Genomic DNA, 20,344 nt, shown 5'->3' on the forward strand with positions numbered 1-20,344 from the left:
AGAACTGAATGAATTAGAAGTCTTTGAAAAACCAACAAGCTGTCCTCACACAACCTCATCACACACGTGATGGAGCAGTGAGTGTGTAGCTATCCCATTTTTCGACAAATAGTTGCTTCCTCAAAGCCTTTTGCTGAGAGTTTGTAAAGAAGTGCATGATGGTGGGTCCAGACAACATGCACCCAGAGAACCAGCAAGCTTTTGCCTCTCCAAAAACACAGTACACAACAGTCAGTGACATATCAGATCATTTGCAAAGTGAACTCCAAAATCAGGCAAAGGCATTTGTTTCCTTTTCAGTAGCAACTGATGAAAGCCCCGATGTGATCAATGCTGCACAGCTTGCTGTGCTCGTTCGGGGTGTTGACTGAGATACGAACGTGGCTGAGGAGTTTGTGATGTTAGTGCCAATGAAAGGCACAACAACAGGAAAGGACGTTTTCAACGGGGTGGCCACAACTTTGGACAAGTTAGATGAGGACTGAAAAAGGACAGCGAGTGTTGCAACAGATGGGGCTCCTCCCTGAGCAGGAAGGAAGGGAGGAAGATTTGTGGTGAAACGACAGCAAAGCACAGAGTGTCAATCCAGACCATTAGCTCTGTGTTTTTCATTGCAACCTGCCTCAAGAAGCTCCCTGGGCCAAAACTCGGTGATGAATGTTATAGTAAAAAGCCAGGATTCTCAACCATCAGCAGTTCAATCAGCTCTTGGATGACGCCGACTTTCAGCATTGACTGCTGAAGTGCGCCAGCTGAACTGCAGGGCTGAAACCTGCTCTTAAATGTGAACAACTGGTGTGCTGCCAAGTATAAACTCAGCTAACTGAGGAAAGAAGAAATTTTGGTGAAAAATTATGAGTGCAGCTCTTGGGCACCTGGGCTAGAGACAGAAATTACACATAAAACAGGGTAAGGGATCAGAAATCGGTTCAAATCCGTAATACAACAGAAGTTCAGTGCGCATAAACTGCTTGCAAAATGGCCCAAACTGGTTTAAGATCAACCAGGATGGATGTAGTATCAGACTTAACTGATTTAGGTTAAACTGGTTTATTGAACTTCTGTCCCAGATCCCCTCCAGATTCAAGTTAACTCACAGTCCCTCAGCATCCCAGGATGCTTTGCACCTCCCCTGCAAACCTCCCTGTCACAGGGAGGGCAGGCTAGCCTTGGCTGTCTGCTCCAGCCGAGCAGGGAGCCATGCTCTAGGGCCCCCCAGCTTCTGGCCTGGGCCACTACAGACATGTGGCTGCATTTCTGGAATCAAAAATGAATGTCTGTTCACTTGCTTATCAGTTCAATTTATGCAGCTTGGACTGACCTGCAAAGATTGAATCAATTCAGCCTCAGGCTTTTTGACAGTCTGTACTTAGCCCTGAAGAGTGGGGATTGCAGCCCTCCAACCGATTTATATCTGCCATCCCTGCCCTAGACTTGTGGAAGAATAGGAGAGTTCTGCATTTCTTTCTCTTCCCTTCACTGGGGTAAATTTCTAATGGTAGAGGAAAAATTTAAACTTAAAAACTCAAAAAACAGAAGGGAAACATAAAGCACCAGAATGACGAAGGTAAAGGGGGGAAAAAAAGAAAAACTCTTTCTTTGCTTATGCCAGCTTAGGGATTTTTACAGCTCTGACTCATAAATCTGAATGCTGGGCCTGTGCAGTCCAAGTGGTGAACTCTCTCTTTCAGCAGTGGTAATGGTTGAGGGTCATAAGATCCTTGACATTACCACTACCAAGACAATTCAAAGCCAGCGTCAACAGTACTCTACGGGAGGTGAACATAAATTCCTTCAGTTAGATTGTCTTTATGCCTAGCTATAGTACTTCTTTGCTTCACTCCTTGGCTCCGAAAAATACTTGCAGTGCCATAATATATGGGGAAAATGTTTCCATAAAGGCCAGGCAGCATCATGTTACTGAAAGGAAATGCAGCTTTCCAGAATAACAATCATTCATTCTGGGAGCCGTGTAAACTCCACTTTCCTTCGTGCACACGTAATTCAGTCACGTCTCTGAATAAAGAGGTCACTCTGCTGAGTGCTGGGGATGTAGAGCTGCCCAGGGAATAAGCTTCATTCACAGACATCCAACCGGTACTGATGAGGATGGAGCTAGGAGCAGGAACAGGGAAATATATTTTCATTTTAGGTGTTAATCTACTTTAATGTAACTATAGCAGGAGCAAATGAGGAGCCAGAGGCTACCTGCCTCTAGTGCAATCAAATGAAACGCCAGCCAGGCAGAAGTCAGAAGGGATATGCATTTGGAAGGAGTCTGTGACACCATACAATGTATTTATATTATATTCTATATAAAAATAAATGGCACAAAGAGTGAGATTCTATCTATCTAGCTATATCTATATAGATATAGATATAGTATCTATCTATCTATCTATATATATATACACACACACACACATATACACACACATATATATACACACACATATACACACACACACACAAAGAGAGAGAGAGATCTATATATCTATCTATATCTATGTAGATCAATCAATCGATCTATATATCCATCAATATATCTCTATACATATATATCTATCTATCTATCTATCTATCGATAGATATCGAAGGTATCTATAAATATATCTACATATCACTCGTTGCACCATTAAACCTGAGTCTAAGGAAGGCCTGTATGAGAACTCCAGGCCATTGAAGGCGATGGCTGCAGATCAGAAAGGCAGTAAATCCCAGAAGCAGACAATTTAGAGACCCTGTTGCCTTCAATGACCAAAAGATGTCTCAGCAGTCAAAGAAGCATTAGTCCCCTTTAGTGCTTTTGCCTCCCCCAATGCAGGAGCTATTTGGGTTCAGGTTTGCTAGAATAGGCCATAAAACTCACAAAAGGGGAAGCTGGGGAGTCCAGCATTAAGGGCAGATATTTCATATGTCCAGCCCAGGATTTACAAAGCAGAGAACATGATTTCCTCACCGAACCTCAAGCTCATGAGGTTTTCAGGGCTTCATCTCATGCATGACTCCATTTGAAAGGTATACAGTGGAAAAGTCACATGTATTTGGTTAATCCCTAAAGCAAAGCATATAACCAAGGTCTTTATGTAACTTCATGAAAAAGCATCCTGAATCCTACCTATTCCAAAGAATTGCAGTGGTCTAGTCTAGTGTTTATAGTGCAAATGGAGGGCAGGGAGGACACCACCGATATAAAACCCAGCTATGTCAACGGCTAGCTCGGAGAACTAGGAGCCTGGTGCCTACACACCTTTGTGCATCTGGCCCTTAGCCTGATCCAAATCCCTATCAAGACAACAGTTAGACCCTAAACCTCATTGTGCCTCAACTCCCCAATCTGTAAAATGGGGACAAAAATAATTTAACATGCTATGACCTATTTGAGGTCCTTAAATGAATTATGTATTAAGATGTGCTGATTTTTCCCATTAACTTTACAGATTAACACGATGAGCACACCTGTGATTCTAACAACCAAAAGGGATAACTGAACTACTTACTAGTAAGATATACTGATGTTTTAAAAAAAATGATGAACCAGAACAAAAAGCTGAAATTTAAAACTTCCTTTGTGAAACAAAGAAAAAAAAATATCCCAACATTTCAATTTGTTGACACATTTCATAAGGTCAAAATGTGTACTTTTTGGTAATGCAAAAACACATTTGTTTTTAATAGAAGAAAAACTCATTATTTGCATTTCTCCTTTTGATTCATTTAATTTTATATATGGTCACAAAACTCCAAGAAGAATAATGTGCTGCAATAAAACGCCACAAATGTGTGTTTAACCAACATCTTTATGAATCATGCAACACTGTGGTATATAAATACCTTCCAATCGCACAAACAGCTTTTTCTCTACAATTCCCTTGCAGTTCGTGATGCATCAGAAGAAAACATTAAAATGCTGGAATTTCCTGGAAACCAAAAACTTTAAACAGCCCTATGTCAAAGACTCAGTATGTATTCAGAATAGATACCTGGAGTTGGCTGCACTTAATATTAAGGTTCTCTTAACAGGAATTTCTAAAAGAGTTGACACATAATAGATGTTACAGACATGAGTAATATGTATATAAATGGTTATAAGCAAATCAAGACATGGAGGAAACATTATTTTTCCACGGAAGTAGTAGCAGCAAGCAGCCTATTTATCCATTGGGCTCCAACAATCAGTGGATTATTTTAGCCACGTGACTCTATTAACCCTTTATAAATGGAGTGTAAATGAAAATCTGGCCCACTGCCACCAAAAGACCTCATTTCTTCAAACCCTTTAATTCATGCACTCTTATTCAATAGCCATTATTCTCTTCCCCCGCATCTTCTCCCTCTTGCCCCCAATAAACTTACTATTTTTGTCTTAAGTACCATTAGTGATTTGGAGCGTCTTCACAGCATAAATGCTCCTATCTCCCAGCTACGTCTGAGAAGCATTAATTCCCTACAACACCACTGTATTAGGCTGGACAGAATGTCACACTTCACCTAACAAAGAATATATTGTGCAAAGGTCACCATCAGATATCACGGTGGAGTTTGCTCTTGCTAAGCTCAACTGTTTGCTTCTATAATATTACCTTTCCAGCTAACAGACTTTCTCCGAGCAGCCACTGGTATTCTTCTATTTACAAATTAAATTGTCCAGGATTGGAAAAGAAAATTTGCTAATAAATCCAGGGCACTGTTGTAATCCATGTGCCATTAAACCTCATCAGCTTGCCTTGATTGACAAAGAAGCAACCACTCCAGTTATCCTGACAATCCCTGTAATACAAGCCGCAATAAATGATCTACCTCATAAGCACTGAGATTAATTACTTCCCTTTGGTTAAAGTCAATATCCTACTAGCACCGTGTCCTTGCAAATAAAAAATAAATAAAAAGGAAAGGAATTTGGTAATGGAAAACGGCTTTGCTTTATCTAGGCAGCATTATGTATAAAGTGCAATCAGATTATGCAGATAAAATACATGAGCAAATTTATCTGCTCTATTTACTCTTGTCACAGTCCGTTCCCAGAGCCCGTTAAAGAACAGCAAATGGCACCGGACAGCTGGAGAATTACTGAGGCGCAACACCTGAAGTACCTGAAAATCAGGGCCATTAAACGACTGTGTACTACTAGTCTAATCTGTGTGTGAACTGGAGAGAAACAGGAAAGCCAGAAGATGAGGAAGCTCTCTGCCATCATCTCCCTGGTTTATGGAAGTCAGAAGCTTGGGTGGATTTGCACCTTATAGACTAACCAAAGTTGAGATATATATACACACATCACAAACTTTTGTGAGCCGTAGCTCACTTCATCAGATGCTGTAAAAGGGCGTGCAGGAGGCAGAGTATAAGGAGAGAGAAATTAGAATACAAAAGATAAGGAGGGACAGAGAGAGAGAGAGATGGGGGGAGAGGGGGCATGTGGTCATGGTTATGGAAGTAACCCGGTCCTGCAATTCCCTCTCCTCCCTGACTTTTGTTGCAAAAGTGCCTCCTCGTTTCAACAGCCTTTCACCATTGCCTTCCAGGGTAAATACGAATGCCTTTTCCACAAATGGAAGCGGCAATGTCACATTAAGTGGGGGCATTTATTATTCTGCGGGGCAAAACTCTAATAAAATATATTACACTGAACAAGTTTGCGACAGCAGCTGGGGCAGGAGGGACTCATGGGACCCTTCCCCAATTCCAAACTCTAGGAGAAGAAAGAAGGACTTCACCAACTTGCTTCAAGTGGAAGGAAAGAGAAACATCCCTGCTGGAAATGACTTGCCTGGTCCCTGGATACGAGTCGAGGATACTCAACACTTTCCAGGGACTGAAAAAAACAACCAAAAACGGGGGCTGAATGCACTGCAAGCATTCAGGTTTTCCAGCCTTGGCTGCGCCTTCTCGTCAGTGCGTCCTCATGAATCAGTGCTAATTTCATCTGACGCGTGCTTTTAATCATCCTCCTTCTAGTAAAAATTAGGAAGCATTAAATAACAGGAACAGTTCCATTATATTTACAGTGCTTACTCAGCCGCGAACCTAGAAGAGCAACCTCTAGACAACTCACTCGGAGACCCAAAAGATCTTCTGCGTACGAACGTGCTGCCGATTACCCGTTCTTGTGTCTTGGTAGACGTCAATGGAAGCTGATTAGTCTGCTGGTGGCCCACTAGACAAAACTGCAGCACAAAACCACGAAGAGAAAAAAAAAACAAAAAACTTTGCTACCCTAAAATGCAAATTGTGATGTGGGTCACACTTCTGTAGATCTACTGATGTAAATGGAGCAATGATAACTTCTTCCAGGGACTTCAATGGAGCCAGGACTCTACTGACAGACGATGTGGCTAAGAGACTAACTAATCCTGCGGCACTCAACCCCTGGCTCATGAGCCAGATCTGGCCCATATTGCTGTATCATCCAGCCCACAGCACTCCAAGGGTCCACAAATTTGGTGGCAAGGGAGCGGTGGCCATCCCCTGCTACAGTTTCCAGACCCATGGGGAGGCTCATGGGCTGAATAATGGGGTCATGTGAGCTATTGGCACACAGGTGCCCTGCAGAAGCAGCACAGGGCCGCATCCTGGCACGCTGGGCCAAGTGGAGGCAGTGCAGGGCTGATCAGTGCATGTCCAATCCTTGCAAGGCAGTGTATGGCCTGATCTTGGTGCTCGGGGCCTGGTCCAGCATGTGGACTGCCCCTGCACCACTCATCTGGCCCGTGGGGCCGAACCGTAAAGCATCATTGATCTAATCTGACCCTCTGCGCAACGTTGGCCACAGAGTTTCACCCATGTCTGACTCAATGGAGGCAGGTATACCGCTCGAAGGCTGTTCCACTTGCAAATTACCCTCAGGAGCGGTGTGCATGAAGCCAGAACCCAGATCAAATGGTTTAAATACCATCAACAGCTAGAAAGAGAGACCCAATGAACTGTAAAAATGTATTTTAAGAAAAGCAAAACCCAACTACATTGTTATCTCCAGGTTGAGCTGCTGCATTTCCAGCAGAAGTCCAGCCTCGGGGCTGAATCGCTGGTTGTCATTCTGGGATACCCCCATGCACAATGGGATTAATCCAGATTTACAGCAGAGTAATTGAACACGTGGCTTGTTTAGGAGCAGAATTTTATGATGGATGGCATAGGTTTTTAAATCCAGCTTCGTTTTCAAAGTTCATTCAACAAAGCAGAAAACAAAATTGGGCAGCTAGAGGTATCCAGGGGCCAGGTCTGTAGCTTGCATCACTCCAATGAAGTTACTTTTCTTTGTGGATCTGGTCCAAGTGCCACTGAAGTCTTTCCACTGACATTAAAAGAAGTCCTCAGAGACATGTCCAAGAGCAGAAATGCTGGTGGATTTCTTTATCTGTGCCTGGAGATGGGGGCTCTGCTGCTACCTGCATTAAACCAAATGCAGAAGAAACCAGAATGCTATTGGTTTTTTGGACACAGTGGTATTAAAAGTATTTAAAATCCTACAGTTTCAATCTGAAAAACAGAGTCTTCAGATCTACTGTTACTGGGTCTGGTACTGTTTAATATCTTCATTAAGGATTTGAAGGATGCTATAGAGCGCGCGCTTAGCCAATCTGCAGATGACGGGACGCTTTGGAGTATAGTAATGGGATTCAAAGCGATCTTGAACTGGAGAAGTGATCCAAAATTAATCAGTAAGGATATGTATAAAGTTTCGCTCTTGGATCTCAAAAATCACAGGCACAAATATAGGTCGGGGAACAGCTGGGTAGACTTCAGTATTGAAGAGAAAAAGCAAGGGGTCAGAGCTGAATATGAGCTAGCAGCGTGCACTTACTGTATAAAAAACCAACAGCAGTCTGGGATGCATTGGAGGATGCCACTTGCAAGTCAAGAGAAGTCATATTATTCACCACTGGCGAGGCCTCAGCCAGCTCTTGGCACCACACTTGAAGATGTGGACAAATTAGGAAAAATCCAGTAGAGAGCAACAACAGTAAATCAAATTGTGGGAAGCAAAAAACTTATGAAAAAAGGCTGAAAAAATTCAGACGATTGAATTTGGACAAGAGAAGACTGAGACGGGATTTGATTAAATAGTCTTCAAATATCTCAAAGGTGGCTATGAAGAGTATGGTGACAAGCTATTCTGTGTGGCTGCGGGGGGGACAAGGAGTAACGGTCTCCAATTGCAACATGGAAAATGTAGGTGGGGTATTAGGGAAAAGTTTCTTACTTTGAGAATGGTGAAGCAATGGAAGAGATTTCCTACAGATGTTTCCAACTACCCTTGTAAGTCTTTAAAAGCAGTCAGACAAACACTATCAAGAATGGTTTAGACAAGGATAATCCTTCCTTGAGGAGGAAGCAGGACTAGAAGACTTCCTGAGGTCCCCTCCAGCTCTATTTTTATATGTTTCTTTAAGCACTTTATAAGCTGCTAAGCTCAGAGGCAGACTGGAACAGAAAGCTGGAAGAGGCCTGCAATGGTAACCGAGTCCAGTCTCCTGCATTCACTGGCAACCACGGGTACATCCCGACGAGAGCGCACGTGCAGGGGAGCATGTTTCCCATGGGATCAATAGCAGCTGCAAATATTTGTGCCACTGCTATTTGTCCCTGTGCACACCCTTGCACTCATGCTCCGGCGTGCAGCAAATTGACCCGGTTGGGGTAGAGGAAGCCTTACCAGGGGCTCTGGGAGCCTCCCAGGCAGCAGGAGTCCTTGGCCAGCCAGGCTCCATTTTCAGCAGTGCACACTACTGATGTGTGCCACGCCATTTTTTTTTTTTTACCAGTAGCTTTTTCTGACACTAAGTCAAAAAAACCCACCGTGCTGCAAATTAGCAGTGTGGCAAATGGGAGCACGTGAACCACATACAGCTTGCAGTGCCTCGAATGGGTTTGAGGCGCTGCAAACCGCACACCCGTGTTCGCTGGGATGCACCCATGTGTCCAGAGCGGTCCACAAGTTCTACTCCAATCCCCCTAGACCACCACATCCAGAAAGCATCTTATAACCCAACAACATGGCACAGACAATCAAAGGGTAAAATGCCAATGCCTTGTTCCTAAAGGAAAATTAATTTGAATTTAAAAATACTCTTAAAGGATCCTAAGAAAGGACCACAAATGACATATTTCTTAACAGACTGAAGCCAAGGGCCACTGTTAAACATACTGCTATCCTACAGCCTGGAGAAGACAAAGGCTCCTATAGCTAGGGTGTGGTCCTACAGCCATGTGCAGATCAGAACAATTCTTGGTGATCTTTGCTGCCCACGATATCAGGCGCTCCATGCTTTTTTACAGGGACTATCAGAAACGAAGCCTTGAGAATGGATTTACACGAGTCGTTTGTGGTAACGTGACCAACCCACCTCCAATAAAAGCCTGCATAGCTTCCAATCTTCTAGACACATTTTGTCCAGGAAACCGCTGTAGGAGAGGTCTTATTATAGAGTCAGTAGAGAAGAAGTCGGGCTGGAAGAGACCTCCAGAGGTCATCCAGTCCAACCCCCTGCCTGAGGCAGGATCGGATCGTCCCTATCCAAAACATCGCACACAACCGTTGTCTCAACTCCATATAAAGACTAGCATCAACCCTGACTCAACATCGAGCTAACACCCTACCTGCTCCAGGTATAGCAAGGGAACCGAGGCAGCCAACATCCTGATTCTATGAAATGTTGATTCAATATATGCCCAAGAGATCCCACATAGAGGGCCATGCTCCATGCTACAGAGGAAGGCAAACCCCCCCCCCACAGCCCATCCCAATCTGACCATGGGGTAAAACTCCTTCCTGACCCCAAACATGCTGATCAGTCTGACCCCGAGTGGAGGGGCAACATCCTCTAGCCGGGAACCTCCAGGTTTGCTCCCTGCAGGAGCACTGGCCCAGCCAAGGTGCAAAGAGGTTAGCCATGATGAGCTACCTGCAGGGATGGCTAAGCAGAACTTAACCCATATCTGGATTTGAATGCAGCTGGATCCTGATCCAAAGGCAAAAGCCACACCTTTTTGACTCTTCTTTGCTAGTTAAGCAAAGAAACACATTTATGCCCTCCCAACCGGAGTTTTTTTTAGGCCAGCCCCAAATTGATTCTGCACCGTAAGCACCTCTAAAAACGACAGAACGGCGTGCGAGGGAAAGTTGTTAAAGCGTAAATATCACGCCCGAGGCACTGGCCTCACGCCTGCAAACTCGATCCAATTATCTCTTACACTAAGTGCCTTTTCTCACTTCTAAGTCCCGCATCCACATTCTGCAAGCAATCCTTTGGAGACAGGTCTGTAAAATCTAACAACTTTACAGCAACACCATGTCCTTATGCAAAGAACAAACCATTTTGCTGCACTGTTTATTGGTTTAGTTTCCACCCCCCCGGGGCGATGTCAGTGTCTACAATAAAGAGCCACGTCTAACCACACACACTTGCGACATTAAGAATCGGCGTCTATTATTGACCTTTGTATTTCAATTCCTACCCAAAAGGATGTGAGAATGATTAGAGAGAAGCAGCATCGGACATGCTTTAGGTAACCGCACATCATTTAAAAGAATGAGGAAGGATAACTAAGAAAATCAGAACAGAGATCGAAATAAAACCTTCCTCACATGGAAACACCTCCGAGCCTGTGCAAAACCCCGCTGCAAAAAAGGGAAGAAAGCACCGGTGAGTGGGTCAAGTGTCGCAACCTGAGACAGACTAATACACAGGGTCTGTTCCTAGATCTGCTGATGACTTATGTGAAACAGGGCACGGCACTTCAGCCTAACGCAGATGTTTAGGGTGTCTTTGCTTTTAGATACCCAGGCCGAGATGCCACGTGATGTTCAGCATGGGGCCAACAAAAAAACAGCATGGGTGGAGGGCCACATAAGAACAAGGGGAGGTTTTAAAACCTGCTGCTTTTCAGGCCTGTAGGGGCTTACTAGTTGGAGATGCCACCATCTACTTAGGATTCACAGTCGTGAATACTCCTGATGATAGCTCCGAAAACTCAGCAGGGGCTATTACTTCCTTTCAAACCCCAGCCAGAAGTAAAGCCTGCACCCTCCATGGTTTAAGCACTGGTCAGGGCACAGAAAACTAAGGTTTGGTCCACACCCCTGGCATCAAGTGGCTCCCAGTTGCATATCAACCCTTCACCTCCAGTCCTGTGACGTAAACCCAATCTTTTTCCAAATCAAGAAAAGATCTAATCAACCAAGTTTCCTCATTACTTTTTTCTCTTGACATCCTGTAAAACCAGAAATATATGCAGAAAGCCCCATCTCGTATTCTTTCTTTGCTTTGCAACACATTCTGCAATTAATCTGAATTATATCGCCTGGCTCCTAATGATCAAATCCTACTTAATCACTTTAGAGCCTCTTGGAAGTGTGACGTAAGTGCTGCAAATCAGAACCTGGAGGACTTTCTGGACATTCATCACGCATCCTCCCCAAAACTAATGGTGCAGCCAGGCCCCAGGAGATGCTTTCCATCCTCCGCAAGAGGTGTACATTCATAATCATCATCACAAGAAACACTCCAACAGGGCACCGCTTTATGCTCGCCAAACATGTGTTTTCCTCCCTTTGAGCCAGAAGCAGGCTTAAACTATAAATCCCAGCTCCATGCTTAGGGGGGATTCAGATAGGAATTCACATCCAAAACGTACATCCCTATGGAATGTAATTTTCTGGTTATAACTATTATTTTTGCAGTAATGTTTCAAAGGTGCCAGCCCAGATCCTGTTATGTGCACAATGCTCATAGGCCAGGGATTAGCAATCTATGGTCTACAGGTCGAATCCAGCCTGCAAAGGGATTAGATCTGATCTGTGAAGGGCCAGCTCGGTCCACATTTTACAAAGGGCATGCTTATTCTTCTCAACTTGTTTAGGTTCCTCAACTTTTCTGAATTTGGTGGCACCCCGATTGAGAACGGCTGTCGTGCGGCTTCGGTTTACCTAGGTGGTTCTCAATTGGGGTGCAACCGAACACAGCGTCTCCCAAAAACAAGAGGCAAGCATGGGAACATGAGCAAGGCTGCAACACAAGCCAGCTCTCCTGCCCGCTTTATGCTCATCAGATAACCCTAACGCAGGGCAAGTGCACACGCACCGGAGACCTTCCCAGCCTTGCTGTGCCCAGGGCACATGGGGCACTTTTACACGGCCATGGCAGTGACAGCGGTGGCCATGCTGCAGGATCCCAGTTGAGAACCACTGGTCTAGGCTATAAAAAGACGCAACGGGAAAATGAAGCAAACATACCGGAAAGGACGGAGAAAAGAAACGGCTAACCAACAGTGAAGCTACGCACCAAGCCAAGCACCACGCAATCACGTGACATCAAACCACAGTCACAGGGTCTCCGAGCATCACAAGACATCTTTCTAAAGAAGGGACATGGGACTAGAAGAGGCTTCCACAGTCCAGTTTCCTGTGTTTGCAGGCAATCACTTATCCAAGGCATCCCCAAAATAGCCGCTTCAACCCTTCTGCCACAACTACGCGGCAGAGCACCTGAAGCACCGACACCGCCCTACAAAAAGCCATAAGTAAAAGCAGTTCCAATGCCCTGCCATTGCAACAGTAAGGAAGTACACTGGTATTCTCAGAAGATCAGAGAAAAGAGAAGCAAAGGGGACGTTTTAAAACATTAAGAAAAGACTGGAGTCCAACCATCAGGATAGGGGACCAGCAAGCAGAAGTCCGGGTCGTACGCTCGGTTCAGCGGCAAGAATACTATTAGAAGTTGTACGGCATATTACCCCCAAAATCATCCCTGCCCGCAGCGGGTAAGAGGGGGTTGCAAAAACAGAAGGAAAAGTGAGCTACTTTCCAGAAGACGGGGCAATCGCACAGTCCTTGTTCCCTAGTAAGCCCTCATTTTACCTTTTTATTTTTTTGAATAACTATAACAGAAGGGGACCCCTTCCCACCTATCAGTCACATAGATGGGAAACACCACAGGTATTTTATTCACCTCCCAGGACCCAAGTGTCTTGTGTTCGCTTCACTCCTCACCCTTGCCAGCGTGAGAAGAAAAGGGCAAGCTTTGCCAAGCCAAGCCAAAGGATCTGCATTTGGTTGCCCCATAGGGCAACCTGCAACCTTAGCCAACGTAGTGTTTCCAGTTAAAACACTGCCTGGTACAGACAGTTTGAGATTCCTCCAGTTTTTTCCCGAAGCACTCCTCTAATTTTGTAGCACATGTTTCTCTGCCGTGGCTGGAGACAAAAAGAAAAAAGACGACTAGAGATCATGATGCGCTGATGCCCTGACAGCTTTTTCCTAGTCCCAGGCTGCAAAGCCCTAGATCTCAGTGCAGAGCTATAGCTCACAAAGCTGTTTTCTGACGGTCTTGACATTGTCTTTGGTATCCAGGGTTTGTTATTTTTTTTTAGAATACATTTCCTAGATGTACTAGTCGGAAAGACACTAGAAACCCCCCCCGGATGTAGCCAGCTGCTACGGTCAGGACTGCTGAGTGCAGGGAAATTCACCCCTGGATTTAGACAGGAAGCCTGACCTTATGGCTAAGGCATTACGCAGACCTCCACGGAGCCGGGTTTCATTCCCACTTCTGCCATAGACTCCTCTGTGACCTTAGACAAGTGGCTTAATCTCTGCTGATAACATTGCTTCCTTCCTCTTGTCTATTTAGACTGCAAGCTCTTGGTGTATGAATTATCTCTTACTAAGGGCTCTAGCACAATGGGGCCCTGACCTTGGCCGAGACGTAGAGGTGTTACTGCAGTACAAACAACAGGATCTAATGAAGTTATACGCACCGAACAGAAATGTTGAACTTAGCCATGTATTACTTAATAATTTCCCGCATAGCTGTACTTTGCTGGGTGTCCCTCCTCACTGCCCCTCAACACAGACAAAGGCAAGGCTGCAAAACACACGTGACGCGATTCAATATTTGTGTTTTTCACAAGCACGGTTGATTTCTTTTTTTTTTTTTGCAACTGAAGCAGTGGAAAGAGTTGTGGGTTGGGGGGAGGCGGAAAGAAAAAAAAAAAGAGTGGGCCATTTTGGGGATGCAAAGCAAGAATAAGGCGGTGGATTTGCGGTTGTAAGAGAAGAGAAATTAATACGGCTCGATTTAGAAGTTTCCTAATGCCGTGAGACAGAGGACACTTGACCCAGAAGCTGAGCGCTGCGTCAGAGAAATTGCTTTTTAACGGTCATCAAGTAATGCTTTATAAAAATGTCACTTAAATTCTCGGCGCTGTGTAAGAACCACCTCGACGGCCTCCCGGGGCATATGGTGCATTTCAGGAAGCGCACCGACAATGTGCGGGCTGTGAGCTCACGATTGTGATGAAAGAAAACAGAGTGCGAGCCGCAGCTGCCCCGGGATCTTGCTAACACACACGCTTGCTCTAAGCGACCGACCGAAGCAGCTGCTGGACAACCTCTTCGATGTGCAGACCCTCAGAAATTCCTCTGCTAAGGGATCTAGTCACTCACTGCTGAAAATACAAGTGCGAACACCCTTGTGCTCTGCCTATGGACGTCCCACGATGCTCGAATGGAGCCATTCTCAGCCAGGGGGGCAGTGGCACCCCGGGGTGCCTGGAGATCCTTTCAGGGGTGCCATGCAATGCCACACAATGTTAGGTGTGCAAACATGGTCATAGGATACGTCGAGCTACTTCAAAGAAACCACAGTGTAAAAATTATAAAGAAAAAAATCTAACCTGTTGTGGTCTTCTTAGTTCTTTGCGACAGAAAAACTCCTGTATTATTTTTCCATAGCCAAAAAATGAGTGAAAACTAAGAGCTGGCATTTTCTAAGGGGTGCCTTGAGTCTAAAAAGGCTTTCCTATCTGTAGGAGGCCTGCTCCAAACACCGCACAGTTTAATCGACAAGGCCCACTGAAGAAGAGCTTATATGGACTCAAATGAGACCCCCATGGCACCACCACTCCACGTTCCAAGGGCCACATCCTCAGATGGTGTAAATCAATGCAAAGTCCAATGTTACACCAGCTGTGTGCCAATTTACACCAGCTGAAGGCCTGGCCCAAAGTCTTTATGGCTTCGCAAATTACTACAATGGAGAGACCATTAGGCTAGGGACAGAAGTTACACGTAAACCGGTTTAAGTGATCCGAAACTGGCTTAAACCTGTAACAGAACAAAAGTTCAGTGCATGTGAACCAGCTTCAAAATGGCTGAAATTGGTTTAAGATAAACCTGGCTGAATGTAGTATCAGACTTAACTGATTTAGGTCAACCCGGTTTAGGGAACTTCTGTCCGAGCCCCCCTTCCTGGTTCAAGTTAAATCACAGTCCCCCAGCATCCCCACCATGCTTTGCAGCCCTGGGCTGGGTTGTGCTGTCTGCTCAAGCAGAGCAGGGTTGTCCCTGCCCTTCTGCCCTCTGGCCGGAGCAGTGCGGACTGGCAGACAAGAGGGTAGGGGTGGGAAACCTGGTTGTCTGCCTAGCAGGGATGGAGCAGCCCCTGCCAGACTTTTCCCCACTGGAGTGGAGGGGCAGGGGTGTGGGACAGCAGGCTCAGGTGGAAGGAAGGGAGGAGGATAAAAACCCCCCGCCTCCCCTCTCCCACCAGCATGGGACCCCAACCAGGGTCTGCCCGGCTCAACACCACCCTCTTCCCCCCACCACTGGCTACTTGCGTGGCAGGGGGTGCAGCCGGAGCTGGCCTGGGCAACAGTCTTAGGTGAAGGGGGTGCAGAGAGCCAGGCAGACCCCATCTGGTTTCCCTGTGCCGGTGGGAGAGGGGAGGCAGGGGGATTTAATCCCCTCCCTGCCTTCGCCTGAGGCTGCTGTCCCTGACAGTGTCTGGGCATGCCTCCCATCACTCAGGGACAAACCTGGCAAGGGCTGCTTCCCCCTGCCCCCTCCAGGCACACCCCAGCTAGGGTCCTTGCAGCCCAGGGTGGGGGGGTTTAAACCCCTCTCCAATCATACTCAGCAGCCTGCCTGGCCTTCGCCACCCCCCACCCCTCCAACCCCAACTCAGCTTCCCTTCCCACTGCCAAAGGGAAGGCTCGCTCTAGCCCTCTGGCGTCTAGACTGAGCCACTGCAGGCAATTGGCTGCATTTCCAGAATCAAAAGTGAATGTCTATTCACTTGCTTCCTGGTTCAGTCTACGCAGGTTAGATTAACCTGCAACGATTGAATCAATTCAGGCTCGGGCTTTTTGAATGTCTGTACTTAGCCTTAAGGATCTATCGGTGTTTCCTCCCCTTGTTATTATCATTGTATCATTGCATTAACTACATAAGCCTATGCTTAAGGATGAGACAATTTGTGCACTCTAAAGCTCCCACTATCATCACCTGTCACTTTCCCCACACAAATTGCAATCTGCAATTTTGCTCAGAACGTTTTCAAAACTATCTATTGAACAGTATGGGTGAGTTAGCCACAGAGGAGAAAAGCTATTTGTATCAGTTATGATGCTTCTAGCAGCATTATTTTCTACTTATCACACTTAATCTTCTAGTGCAGCACATAGCAGCAGAACTTAAGTATATTCTGTGCAAGAATATCAGTAATAGGACAATTCCTAATGGGCTCTGTTTTTATAATGTTTCATACGTTATGTCCAGAGTCTGGAATGAAAAATGCTGTCTGCTGTGCTTTTTTTGAACAAGGAAGCTAAGTCATCGAAGACTATTGCACATGCAAACTAGGTCGCATTTCTTCCCTTTTTATGCATGTAAACCCATGCTTTAACTTTTCACGTGTGGTTTTGCACCCAATATGTGGAGAACAACCAAGGGTGAAAAATACATACCCAAGTCCATGGTTTTCAGAAGGGCTCCCTAAAGTCAGGCTTCTTCTCAGCACCTAAAGAGATGGCCTGATTTTTAATACTCTTATCAGTTTTCAATGACTTGAGAGAGCTTAGCCCTGGAATTTTTTTTCAAGTGGCTTTTTAAAGGCTTCTGCCCAAGATTTTGGATATCCAGCTTGAGAGGTCTTAGACACGTCTGGCTTCCAGTCACCTAGGACTCAGCGTTTCCAGAAAAACCACTTGAAGGTGCGCCAAGTTGAGCCCAAAATTTCAAACACTAAAGGTCAGGTTCTATATCACCAATTAGGCACCTGGGGGGACTGAGGCACTTAGGAAGATCCTTCTCCATTCAGCTTTAGTCCATGAAAAGCCATTAATGTGTCATCTGGCCCTAAAACTAAGTCACAAAAAACAGAGAAAAAGAAGACCTACCCATCTTTCCTATTCATCATTTTGAGGGACTCAGGAAGGACAGAATAGGATCATACATAGGTACCTATGTTACACAGGAATTTTGGGTGGCTCCTGGAGCTGTTAACACCTGGACTGTCTGCACAATCCACAAAATGAGTGGCTTTAAGCACTGTTATGCAGCTCCAAGTTACACCACTCCAAGGCAGAGTTATCTCTGATCCACCTACCCAGCTCTTGTTCCATTAAGATGTGGCCACTTCCAACAGATGTGTTGCCCAAGCTGAGGTCCTCCAGTATCCCAGGATCTCCCACAACCCCACCCATAGAGAAGGGCTAAAAGCCTGTCCTGGCTCACCAGCCCTTTAATAGCAACTCACAGCTACAGCTCCCAGTCTGGCCCTTGCTCACCCGGCCTCTAGTGGAAAGACACAGCTGTGCACATAGGAGATGGTCAAAAAGTTGTCTAGGTTAAGAATGCGACAGCTCCAAACTAGCACTAACACGGATCGACATTTCTGCAGCTCACAGCCCGAGGTGTCGCAAGGCCCTAAGTCCACTTACATGGCAGATCGGGTGGAACAGTATTTGGCCTTAAGAATCACAAAGCATTTTTGTAGCATTAGTAAAGGTTAATATTATCACTGGCCTTTTCCTAGGATGCAATCTTCCTTGACTGTTCACACGCCACATCTGTCTTGTACTCTGTAGTCATCTTCTTCTAAAATATATTTGTTTCCATGGTACAATTTGCTCTAAATGGCAGTCCTAGAAGGAGCTGCTTAGTCACACTTTAACCGAAGGAGCATCGTACCTCATACCGTGACCAGCATTGTAAGACAGAAGGCAGGGTAGATATGCACCTTGCAAACAAAATAAGGTGTGTGTGCATATATATATATATATATATATGAGAGAGAGAAAGAGAGAGCACAAGGCAAAACTTCAGCGTCTCAAGAGCTCATTTTAAATCCCATTACCCAAAAGAGTGCCCTGAAAAGAGAATTTTATCTGGGATTTTCCGGTGAGCAGTATTATTTACCTAATAGGACTAGCGCAGCGATTCTCAACCGGCACCCTGGGGTGATGTCAGGTCCTTTCAAGGATGCCACAAGGTGACAAGCAGATAAACTCAAGATTCAGGCTTATCCCTACCTGGTCATCCCCCAGCCCCACTGCTGCTCTGCAAGGAGGAAAGCACTGCCATGTATGCATTACTTTTTAAAATTTGGTGCCACACAATTCACAAGTTATGGAGAGTGCCTTGAGTCCCACAAGGAGTGTCTTAAGTCGAAAAAGGTTGAAAACCACTGGACTAGAGGATTTCCACAGGATATGTACTTCTTGCAGTTCTTAGTTGGGTTATAGTTACTTGAAGAAAGTACCACGAGGGTATGAATTCAGCTGTTCCCTGGTAACCAGCTGCTCCTACCCATAGTGAAAGGGAAACAAGGTCGCATTTAGTGTGGGGTAAGAGCATGCACACGGGTGGTTACTGCAGAGCAGCTAATGCACTATAAATTCACATCCTAGCGTGCCTCACAATAATTTATTGACATTGCCACAATAAGCGTGGCTATCCCAGCTTGGGTAACACGTTCAGAATTGCTGAAAGAGACTGGCATCCTGTCTAGGCAGAATATGCAGAGAAACAAAATAATACAGGGCTTTTCTTTGTAGACAGACAGAAATGCATCCATGGTCCGTCACGTGTTAGGAATTAGCATGCAGACAGTGTACACTATAGGTCTAATAAAGTGACTCTCAACCAGGGGGCTGCAAGACCCTCTGAACTGTCATCCTACGTCACACCACAGGGTTCATTTGAGCCGGGAGCTTGTCCACAACACTGGCAAATAGCAGGTGCTTTAAAGGAAATGTATGAGCAGCAGGGCAGGTGTTGAGTGATCCATCCTCTACCAGATCCTCCAGTTGCCTGCAGCAGTAATTAGACCGGGATTCGAAGTATGATTCACTAGGCTTCAGTTGCCCAGATAACCCCTGAAGCCCTTTTTAAAAATGGGGAAGGGGCTTTCACTTCAGATGATAACCACCTCCCAAACCCATTGGGGTTTCATCCCCTTTCCTAGCCTCCCCCACTCCCACTGGAGTTCCTGTTTCCACCTACACGCTGTGCTTCAAGCCACTCAATTTGCTCTCCGACAGGGTTTGGCTGATCGGGCTCTCCTGTTACACCCCCATTTCTAGTTGGGGAACCTCCGACTTGACTGATCCTCCAGATATTGTTGGCCAGTGAATGAAGGCAGCAGCTACAGCCACGTCCAGTTCCCACCAGTGAACTAAGGAAGCAGCTACGGCCGCGCCCAGTTCCCACCAGTGAACGAAGGCAGCAGCTACGGCCGTGCCCAGTTCCCACCAGTGAACTAAGGAAGCAGCTTATGCTTGAAATCATGTGCTGAGCAACATCCTTCGGTAACTGAAGCTTGTATTGTCTGTTAAACCGGTGCAAAGTAGGCATCAAATTCTTCGCAACCAAAATGGTGAAAATGCAAGACAACACGGTGCTGGTATAAATGCACAGAAGAGACTGTTGAGATCACCTGGATTGGACATAGCATGGACCACAGAGCCCCATCCCAGAATTACGCCCAGCCACGTGCAGCGGCAACTGAGCGCCATAACTCAAGCCTGGATCCGTGAGCTCTAGGGCCACGGAGAACACGGCTCCTATTATCTGCCCCGAGACCAGCGCCTCAAATCGCACAACCAGGTTTAAATGAATAATTTTACCGAGATCTTCAAGCCCCTTCCGAACAAAAAGTAAAATATCAGGAGAGAACAACAGCTCTGGGTACAGTGCTGTGTACAGAGACGAACTAATAACAAGCTTGACTGAAAGAGTTGATTAAATTAGTTTAATTTAAAAGCTTAAACAAACCCTGAAGGAGGCTCTTTGTTTATTGCTTTTTACCTAAAGCAGGCACTACTGGAGAAGCACCATGTGGGCATGAAATATTTATTCATTAAATCTTTCATAAAGTTGCACACTACTGGTTTCACCCATGATATATTTATAATGTGCCGTACACCAAGAAAATGGGGTTTTTTTTCCCTTATCTCCCTCCAGACTCCAGACTTGAGCCTTGTCAGGTATCACATTGGGCCTTTTTCTCAAGTACTATACGGCCCTGGGCCTTTTTCTCAAGTACTACACAACCTTGTCTAC

The 20,344-nt window shown here is 45.5% G+C and overlaps 1 protein-coding gene across 2 annotated transcripts in view; it reads right to left on the reverse strand.

Annotated features, from left to right (window-relative positions):
- SFMBT2 (Scm like with four mbt domains 2) overlaps window positions 1–20,344 on the reverse strand; it is a 166,391-nt gene that overhangs the window by 103,826 nt on the left and 42,221 nt on the right. The window contains exon 1 of one of the 2 annotated variants that reach the window (XM_059725756.1): window positions 4,357–4,967. The exons of the other annotated variant lie outside the window; for it this stretch is intronic. The gene's annotated coding sequence lies outside the window, so the exon portion shown is untranslated. Of the gene's footprint in view, window positions 1–4,356; window positions 4,968–20,344 lie in introns of those variants that run through there. 2 annotated transcript variants of the gene reach the window in all.

The sequence above is a fragment of the Alligator mississippiensis genome, chromosome 4 (assembly GCF_030867095.1).
Source record: "Alligator mississippiensis isolate rAllMis1 chromosome 4, rAllMis1, whole genome shotgun sequence".
In the NCBI taxonomy this organism is placed as follows: Eukaryota; Metazoa; Chordata; order Crocodylia; family Alligatoridae; genus Alligator; species Alligator mississippiensis.